The sequence below is a fragment of the Muscardinus avellanarius genome (genome assembly GCF_963383645.1).
Source record: "Muscardinus avellanarius genome assembly, chromosome: Y".
Lineage (NCBI taxonomy): Eukaryota > Metazoa > Chordata > Mammalia > Rodentia > Gliridae > Muscardinus > Muscardinus avellanarius.
Genome location: NC_137809.1, coordinates 9,326,913 through 9,338,215, shown reverse-complemented (window position 1 = coordinate 9,338,215; position 11,303 = coordinate 9,326,913).

Sequence of the window (11,303 nt, the reverse complement as noted above, 5' to 3'; positions counted from 1 at the left end):
CTTATTCACAAGGGTGTTCTGGATTCTATTCAGTTTATTTAACAAATAAGAAAAAGAGGCAACAACTTAGTTGCTTTTATTAAAGTACTTCTAGATTCTGTACTAAATGTCCATTCTTAGCCGCTGTACTATTTGTTTATTCACTATAATGATACTCTTCTAAGACAAAATAACTCAAGATTGGTGACTTTTTGACAGATTTTTCACATTAAAGCGAGTCATCTGCTAATGTAAAGGGAAGATTCAAGTCTTACTGACATAACATGAAAATAATGTTCTTGACTTCTAAATATTTTCAAATTACTTGAAAATGAAATTTTCCTTTGGAGCCTCTAGCATTGCTAATTATAGACACTAACATTTTAATTTTTGTTGACTAGATAAGTGTTTTTGACAAAATGCTTTGTTCACCTTTCTTCATAGTGTTTATCTCTTTTTTTCCTGCATAAGCAAGTTTTGAAAAATTTGATATATTTTCCTAATTTGTTATTTAGTTTTCTGTCTGCACTGTTTTATCTTGAAATAGCTCTGTTCTCCCAATCAGACATACAGCAAGACTGAACTTGCAGTCTTTAAGAGATACATTGTGGCCCAAAGGATATTTTGCAACTTGGTGTCTAAATGTACCCTAGATATGTTTGTGACTTATACCTATTTACACAGACAATCCCAGATTTTAAATCTGTGATAAAAACTGTTAATAACGATTTGAAAGATTGAGGGATATATGAAAACATTTTGTAAACTTTCTATTCATGGAGAAATAAAACTCAAGTGAAGAGTTAGAAGGAAAAAATAAGGATACTAGTAAAAGTGAAGATATTTTCTTTATCTTGATAATTGAAAATCAGAAGGTAATGTGCTTCTGGATATAATTTTTTCATTCAATTTCATCTTTATATCTTAAATATTTTCTGGGAAGCTAACCCAGACAAATCTATTTTCGTTTTCATAACTTTTGAGAGAACCGTATTTTTGCAAGTAAATAGAAGTAAGAGGAAGTAATATAACAGCTGTAATGAGTTGGCAAATTCAGCCTTTTTAATTTCTCAGTTAGCAGACTTTAGAGAGTTTGAATAGAAGATAAAAGTTTTAAATACATAGTAAAAATCTATTATCTTGGAATATCACCAAGCCTTTTAGTTTGGGCTTTCCTTTGAGTTGACAATGTTAAGTAGTTAGTGACTCATATATACCCATATATAAGATGAATTTTGTTAATTATAATTTGGTTTATATGAATCTTAGAAAACAGAAAACACTTTTTAGTTTTCTTATGTTACTGGCACATTGTGAGAGATTAGTAAACAAATTTCCTCACCTCACTTAATAAGCTACCTTTTAGCTTCATTATGGTGCTTTATTCCACTATTACATTCAGATTTTTATCTTTTACCTTTCTTCATGTCACTGATATTCAGATGTTACATTTATAGGAATAGAAATCTAAATGTTTGGTATTTAACAACCTCTAAAATGCTGGATAAATTTAGTTCTAAAGTGCTTTAGGCACATAGGAATTTAAACTGAATGTCACTAAAGTCATAGAATAAAGTTTGAAACCTTTTATATATTCTTACATGTCTAAGTATGTATGTATATATCCCCTGAGCAGTTTTTATTGTTATTCATTATACTTTTTTGACAAACTATTTTTTTTAAATCTCTGAATTTGACTTTTCCCTGGAGTAATATAAAAGGAAATATATAAAAATTTTAAACTTATTAAACTTAGCAATCTAAAAGTATTCTATAAAATTTATACAAGTAAATAGCTTATTTATATTTTTAAATAGACTAAATAATAAAGAACACAATACATACTTCATATTTCTTACACGCTGTGCAGTCATAAATGGTTTTGTTTTTAAGCACAATATTTAAATCTTTTAAAAGTACTTAAAGCTTGATCAAATGAATATAATAAGATATTTGTATGAAGACAAAATGAAATTGTACTTACTGTTATATGCTGTTATTAGTTGTCAGCTCATTTTCATTTCTTAAATTTGATTAGTAAAGCTAAAAATGTTGATATTTTAATGTTAAAGGTTTTTAAAAAGGTACAAATTCATACATAAGTTATTGTTTCATTGAAATTTCTTATTAAATATTATATATCTATTCATCTGTTAACATTATAAAATACCTAAATACAAAATTCATATAAGAAAATGTGACACTATTATAAATATGTACTTGAGAATAACAAGCAAAAATAAAGAATATTTTCTTGTTAATAAATATTTAACATATTTGATCCAAGTACTAAATGAACTTTTTTTTCTTTTTAATAATGCAGTTTCGGTTGTCTAAATTCTTAATTTTTCTATATATAAGTAGAATGCAAAGTAGAATTCTATTTTCTTACTTTTGTTACCTTTATAAAAATAGTAATAATCCTATGACTTTATAAAAGCATTTTTCAGAGTGGCCAACAGTTACTTAGTCATTTGATCTTTATATTCCTGAAATCCATGTTTTTTATTTAATCTTGACAAAAGATTAAATATTATTAGCATTTTCATTCCCTGAGATTAATTTACTTTGCATGAAGTGCTTTATGATGACATTTTATTTCCAAAAAATAGCACATTGAATTAGTTAACAATTTAGATGTTGATTTATTAAGGGATTACTGCCTGGCATGGTGGTGCACACTTTTAATCCTATCACTTGGGAGGTGGAGACATGAGAATCACGCAGGTTCTAAGCCAGCTTTGCTGGCTTAAGAGACCCTGTTTCCAAATAAAAAAATATAAAAATAGGTCTGGGAATGTAGCCTGGAGGTAGAAGGGTTTCCAGGAACCCCACTATCTCAAAAAAAAAAAATATATATATGTGTGTGTGTGTGTGTGTGTGTGTGTGTGTGTGTGTGTGTGTGTGTGTGTGTGATTAAAAGTCACTGTCCCAAAATTACAATTAAGGGGAATGCTGCTATCACCTTAGTTTATTTTTTTTTATCATATTGTAAATTCTTTTTTTTTTTTAATAGGTGCACTGTATTCATACATCATAGTGGGATACAAACTTTGGTAGATATACATGCACACATCGCCCATTCACCCCCCACCCAATCCCCACCCCATTCTCTACCCCATCCCTCCTTCCCATGCTTGGCTTAGTGGTTGACATCTAGTATTATAGCAATTTATCCAAAATTAAAAATGATAATCTCACATAACAGTTTCATTTGTCTGATACCAAGCTTTTGATGACTTAAAGATAACATTTCAATATTTCTTTTTACTTTCTTTCTTACCAGAGAATATTTTCTTTTCTATTTTTTTAGGTGAAACTATCATATATTTACATATTTATTTTTCAGAAAAAAATCTATCCTAATATGGAATATGGACTCTAGATACCCAAAACGATCTTGAAAAAGAACAAAGCTAGAAGATATATATTTTCTGATTTCAAACCATATAAAGCTACAATAATTGAAACAGTGTAGTACTGTTCTAAAGGCAGATATATAAACCATTGGAGTTAAATAAAAGCCTAGAGCTAACTTCTTCCCTATATTGTCAAGTTATTTTTGACAAGGTTTCCACGAACATTTGGTGGTGGAAATAATAATCTTTTGAATAAATATTGTTGAAAAATAATAATTACATGGAAAAGAATAAAACTGGACCATTGCCTAATCCCATATACAAATATTAACTCAAAATAGATAAAAGACCTAAATATAAATCTTAGGACTATAAACTTTTAGAAGAAAATCTGGGTCATAAAACCTCACAACATTGAAATTGGCAGTGATTTCTTGGATATGATTTCAATGGCAAAGGCAACAGAAGAGTATACAAACTCCCTAAAAAATAAAAAAAAAAAATTGTATATCCAAAGACAATGTAAACAGTTAAAAGTTACTAATAGAGTTGGATAAAATATTTCCAAATGCTATATCTGAAGGTATATTAATATTCCAACTAGAAATCCTAAAAATTAACAACAGTAAAGGCAAACAATACAATTTAGTGATAGGTAAAAGACTAACATAAATAATGAATCTCCACAGATAACCAATCTTAGTTGTCTGTTGGATGGAAAATCTTGTTTCTCTGGTTCTGGTGTGTGTTACCTATTTCTTCTTTGTAGTTAATCTCTTTGAGTATTTTCTCTAGTGCTGGTTTTGAAGACATAAATTCCTTCAGTTTCTGTTTGTCATGGAAGCTTCTTATTTCTCCATCTAATTTGATAAAAAGTTTTGCTGGAAGCCGGGCGTGGTGGCGCACGCTTGTAATCCCCGCGCTTGGGAGGCGGAGACAGGAGGATCGCGCAGGTTCGAAGCCAGCCACGCTGGCGTAAGAGACCCTGTTTCAAAAATATAAAATAGGTCTGGGAGTGTAGCCCGGAGGAAGGAGGGCTTCCAGGAACCCCAGTACCACCAAAAAAAAAAAAAAAAAGTTTTGCTGGGTAGGAAATTTTTGGCTGGAAGTTGTTTTCTTTCAGAGTTTGGAATATGTTACTCCAAGCCCTTCTGGCTCTCATGACTTGGTTTGGGAAGTCTGGAGTGATTCTAATTGGTTTGCTTCTGAATGTCACTTGGCCCTTTGTTTTTGTTGCCTTTAAGATTCTCTGCTTGGCTTCCACATTGGTCATTTTGACAATGATGTGGTGTGGGGATCCTCTTCTCCGATCCTGTCTAAAGGGAGTTCTATAAGTTTCCTGGACCTGTGTATCAACCTCTTGCTCTATGTTTGGAAAATTTTCTGCTATTACTTCCTTGAAGAGATTGTTGATCCCTTTGGTTTCACTTTCTTTTCCCTCCTCTATTCCAATTATTCTTAGGTTAGCTCTCTTAAAATGGGCCCATATTTCTTCAATATCAGATTCCTGCTGTCGGATATTTTTTCTAGATTAGAAACTATGTGTTCATTTTTGGAATGATTATCTTCTAAGAGCGAGATTCTGTTCTCCATGTGGTCTAATCGGTTGTTTGTGCTTTGAATTGAGGCCTTTACTTCATTAATTGCATCCTTTATCTCTTTTTGGCTCTCTCTGAGTTCTTTTCGAAGCACCTCTATTATTTCTACAGTTATTTTCCTGATTTGATCTTCTAGAAATCTCTGATTTTCTGTTTTATCGGGTTCTGATGTTGTGGGGTTGTGGGCATTCATTGCTCCAGTGTTATTCCTCTTTCCCATGATTTCAGAAGTTTGTGCCTTCTCTGGGTTCTTCCCTTGTGTCACTATGACTTCACTTAAGGTGCTCTGGATCTCGAGTCTGTAGTATCTCAGACCCCACTACTCCTTTACTGGGTTGTATCACAGAGTCTTCTACCCAGGGAGTCAATAGAGGCTTCTTTAAACTATGGGGGGGTGCCAGGTTGTATGTTCTCTTATGGTGTGATATCTTTGCCACCGCCACTCCCTCACTGGGTCAAGTCCCAGGGAGTACAGTACTGGGATTTCTCCTCTGTGGCCTGCAATTTGACTCACTGTTCTTGAGTTCGCAGATATAGCTGTACTGGACTTGGTGAATTCGCTGCTGCCGCCGCTGCCAGTGACAATATGACGCCGCTGCTATGCCCTTCGGCCGTGAGGCTGGCGTATTTCTTCTTGGTTTGAGTTCCACTCTGAATCCCTGCAGCGTGTGCTGAGCTCAGCCACTGGGAGCTTTAGATGCTCCCTGTGCCGAGAAATCCCGCCTGGCTGTTCCGCAGTGGCTCACCTCGGCTTGCTGTAGCCATCCGGTGAATTCGCCGCTGCCGCTGGCAGTAAAGCGCTGCTGCTGCGTCCTCGGGCATGAGGCCAGTGTATCTCCTCTGTGGCTCTGAGCTCTGTTCTCAGTCCGCTTTCTCTCTGGAGACTGGTGATTTTTTTGTTTCTCTGGTGATGGTGTTTTCTGGCTATGAAAGGCGCTGATTTTGTGGTAATGGAGATTGGTTGTTAGCGGGGCTCTTAAGCCCCGCTTTTCTCGTTCGCCATCTTCCCCTCACCTTAGTTTAGATGTGATATTATTACAACAGTGTCATTGTCAGGCTTGGTGTTGCATAACTATAATCCCAGTAGTTGGGAGGCTGAAATAGGAGGATCACAGGTTTAAAGCCAGTCTTAGTGAGACTTTGTTTCAAAATTTAAAAATAGGACTAGGTATTTGGATAAGAGGTAATATACCCCTGGGTTAAATTCCTAATACAAACAGACAAACACTATCATTGGTTTAGTTGTGAAGGATTGTATAATTCTTATTTTGATAGAAAAATGTGTTTCCTTGAGAGGTCAAAGAGTAAGCTAGTTAAAGATTAAGACAACATGAGTGTCAATGGCCAGAGCCGTATTTAGACTAACTATGGTTAACTATAAATAAATTTTTCTTTTTTGTGGTACTAGGGATTAAACCTAGGGACATTTACATCTGAGCTATACCCAAATGTATACATACATACATAAATACATACATACATACATACATACATACACACACACACACACACACACACACACACACACACACACACACACACACTTCTGTTTTGTGTGGTACTGGGGGTTGAACCCAGAGGTAGTTTACTGACAAGCTACACCCCCTCTCCCTGCCATATTTTTTATTCTTTATTTTGAAACAAGGCCTTACTAAGTAGCTGAGGCTGGCCATGAATCTGCCACCCTCCTGTCTCAGCCTCCCAAGTACTGGGATCACCAGCATTGACCACCATACCCAGCTAAGTAATTTTTAAATAATACAACCAATCCAGGTTGTGATCTCTACTTAGATAATTTACCACCTAGTTCTTTTTTATTTTTCATAAATTATAGGATCTATGTAAAGAAAAACATTAAAATAAATATCTTAAAGGTTTGATACTTGGAAGCTTTTGAAATGTGGATCAGGGATTGCCAGCATTACGTCAGTTCTGAGATTTGTATTATCTGGAAACTAGTTAGGAATATAAATTCTTGGACCCATCTAGACCTTCTAAATAAAAAACTACATAGGGCCCTTGAATCTGGTTTGTTGGTTTACTTATTTAATTAATACTCAGGATTGAACCTAGTGTCCTATACTTGCTAGGCAAAGACTCTATCACCAAGATACTTTTGAGACAGGGCCTTGCTATATTGCCCAAGCTGGACTCAAATTATTACTTACAGGAAGTAACACCTGGCTAAAATTTTATTCTTGAGGTGCAGACAGTGTAGTAGTATTAATTTTATTACCATTGTTGGTACTGAAACATTTCTTGTCTTGAAGAGCCAATTACAGCAACTTTTTTCTCCACTCTTCTCAGGCCCTGATAACCAGTTTAAGTATTTTATACTTAAGTTGAATCATCTGAATATTATAAATTTTGCCTTTTTGTGAGGTTTTTTTTTTTTTTTTACTTTTTTAACTGGCTTTTGTGGATCTGTGTGGAAATGTTTTTAGTCTTTTACCCTTGAGTGTGATATTGGGTGTATAGACTTAAAAATATGGCCTTTATTATGTCAAAGCTTTTTTGCAGTCCTACTTGTTACACATTTTATAATGAAAAGGATCAGTTGAAATTATATCCTTCATTTTTTGTAATGTGCTGTGTTACAATATACTGATGTTGAACCTTTCTTGCTTTTCAAGAATAAATTCCACTAGGCAAAGTGTATGATCTTTTTTCTCCCACAAATATCATTAATAATATGGGCTATGGGCTGTTGTTTCTTTTTGTGTGTGTAAATTTCCCCATCCCCAACCCCCATGTACTGGAAATCAAACCCAGGGTATAATGCATTCTTGGCACTGACCTACACCCCCAACTCTTTTTGGTTTGGGTGTATTTTCCTCTACATCACATGCCATGTTCTCCTTCCTCCAAAATCTCTAGTTTTCATCTCTAACCTCCCCACTTTTTATGTCACAGATTGTATTTTTATATACCCTTTATCAATAACCTAAACATAGAATTTTGTTATTTTTGTGGCATTTGGTATTGAATTTAGAAGTATTCTTTGAACCACACCACACCACAGCATTTTTTGTGTTTGTGAACAGTCTATAAATACATTGATGAAAGTTTCACTATGTTGCTGATTCTGTCCTCAAACCTGAGATCCTTCTGTTTCAGCTTCCCAAGAACTAGGATTATAGGTATGTGACAGCATGCCTGTCTCTTTTTTTAATATCTTTATAAGAATTAAAAGTAATTAGGGGCACAAATTTGCATTAAATTTAGGTCCTATATTTTTTCACCTACATGCTTACTGCAGATCTTTATATTTATAGAATTTTCATTGTGTTATCTGGTATTCTGTTTCAACTCAGAATTCCTCTAGCAATTATTGTGAAGCAAATCTTATGATAATCAACTACTTCAGCTTTTATTTACCGGGAAAGTATTTTTCATTCTTTTTTAATAGGTGAGTTTTTCCAGGTAGTTTTCTTAATTGACATGTGTGTGTGTGTGTGTGTGTGTGTGTGTGTGTGTGTGTGTGTGTGTGTGTTTGTTACTGGGTTTTGTTGATATTTTTGTGGGGAATGAGGGACTGAAGATTTCAAGTTGCCATCTTTCTGATACTTGTTTCCTCTGATATCTCAGCATGAAAACAGGAATAGGTAGCCAGTTTGCTGATGTGTGGGTTTTTTTTTTTTTTTTTTGCAGTGATCTCAACAATATATTTCAATAGCCCTTAAAGTGATTCTGATGGTACTTGCGAATTTGTGGAAGTGTCACAAATTTAAAGTGCTAAAAGCACTTGAAAAGTTGCAAAAGTTTGTGTTTTAATGTGGAAAATCATAAAACTAAACAAAAATTTTAGAAATAACACAAGCTGGGCGCTGATACACAACTATAATCTCTATTTGGGAGGGTGAGACAGGAGGATCACAGTTTTGGGTCTAGTTTTAGCAATCTAGTAAGACTCTGTTTAAGAATAAAAGTTAAAAAAAAGGCTAGGGTGAAGCTCAAAAGTATATGCTCCTGGGTTCAATCCCCTGTACCATTAAAAAATAAAAATAATAAGGAAGTCCTCTAACAAGTTTTGGGACACATTCAGCAAGTGAAAAGAAAGGCTGTATGTGTATTTTTCCTTTTTTAAGTTACTCTTAGAGTTATTTTCATAATTCATACTAGAATCCTTTTCTCATACTCAGCAGCTAGTAGGTAAGGTCAAAATTAAGTTGTCCATGTACACTTTTATTGTACATAAATTTCATTTTCACAAATCAATATTTATATGTGTTTTTGTTACTTTATTTTATTTTTTTGTAGTGCTGGAGATTGAACCCAGGCTCATTCTACCCCTGAGCTATACTTCCAGGCCTCTTTTTTATTCTTTATTTTGAAACAGGGTCTCACTAAGTTTCAGAGGGCCTCACTAAGTAGCTGAGGCTGGTCTCAACTCTGTGATCCTCCTGTCTCATCCTCCCAAGTACTGGGATTATAAATTTGTGCCACTACCCCTGGCTTTGTTTCTGTTATTTTAATGTCTATTTCTAAATTAACTTTAACCTTAACTTGTTTGAAACATGGTAGATAATATAGAGGTGTTTGTATATGTGTACAGCTTTGGATATTAATATGTACCTATGTGAACATACACAAGTAGAGTTAGAGAGTCAAACTAAATCTCCAACATATTACAAGCTTGAAATAAAACTGTACCATGAATAATTTGGCATTTCAAACTGTCACTGAAAATAACTTGTATATGGTATAACATACTTATTCAGATTCTGAAACTTTCTATAACTCCAAGAAGGAAATTAGTAAATTACTGATGTTTGAGAAATCATGAATTATTAGTTTTTCTATTTGTTTGCATGTGATATTTGTATTTCACGTAATGATGTCATGAAAGCTGCTGATAATAAAGTTAGCAAGCTTTTTGGAATTCTAGATGGCATTTAATTTATACCTTAATGTTTTGTTTTGAGATTGATACTGTCTTTTTAATTTCAAATTCCAGTTATTGATTGCTGACCTGGAAGAAAGAGATACATTTTTGTATATTATCCTTGAATTCCGGAATTTTGTACACTCATCAGGCACTTTGTTGTCACATTTTAAATTTTCTGTTTAGATGATAGTATCATTTAAAAATAATTTGTAAATTTACTTCTCTTGTTTTATTTTATCAGATAGGACTTCCAGTATGACATTTAGAAAGAGATAAACCTTTTGAGAGTGGGCATATTTGTTTTCCTCCTTATATTAGTGGGAACACCTCAAGACTTTGTACCATTTAGCAGTTTTTGTGGGAATTCTTATTACTTTGAGGAAGGTTCTCTTTACTGCTTGTTTACTGAACACTTTTATTTATAAGAGATAGTAGGATTTTGTCAGATGCCTCTTCTGCATCTGATACAATTTTTCTGTATTAACTTGATATGGTAGATTATGTTAATTTTTTAGTGTTGACCTCACATACTTAGGAGAAATCTCACTTGGCCATGGTATAGTTCTGTATTTCTTTTTACATACTTTTAAATTTTTGTTTAGGTTTTTGCATACATGTTTATGGGAGATAATGCTTTGTGATTTTCTTGTAATGGCTTTTGGGTATCTTGAAATAATGCTGGCCTTAAATTTGGAAGTATTCTCTCTGCTTTTGTTTTCTGAAAAAGACTATAGAGAGTTGATAGAACCTTTTTATTAAGTGTTGGAAAGAATTCATCAGCTGTTTTTGATCTGGACAAATTAGAATTATGTAACTAATGGTGTTGAATTCAGCACCATTCAGGTGTCCTTACTGATTTTATGAATAGTTTATCTGTCCATTTCTGATACAGGGGTATAGAGGTCTCCACTGATCATAGTGGATTCATCTTTTTCTCACTGTATATATTAGTTTTCTTTAGTGCTCTATTGTTAGGCACTTTAAGGATTATGATATCTTCTTGGAGAATTGTCCTCTTTATCACTGTGTAATATATCCCAATATTCTTGATAATTTTCTTGCTTTGAACTCTGTTCTAACTTTATATGATTCCTTTTGATTAGTGTGATTAAGGCACATGTTGCCATAAGCCGACTCTTCAAGTTGCCCTCTTCAAATTGCCCTAGCTGACTTCAAACTTGTAGTTTTCCTAGCTGAGACTTGTACCGATTTTTCTGGTTATATATTACCTTTCTTTATCCATGTTATCTGTAAATGAATATTTGTGTTGATTCCATATGTTGAGTATTGTGAATAATGCTTCAGTGAAATATTTTCTCCGTTGATATACTTTTAATCATTATATATCTTAGCAATTTTCAAGTATACAGTATATTATTTACTATAGTAATCATGCTATAAAACAGATCCCCAGAACTATAAAACAGATCCCTAGAACTTATTTATCCTTGCTGATTGAAATGTTGTACTAATTGACCA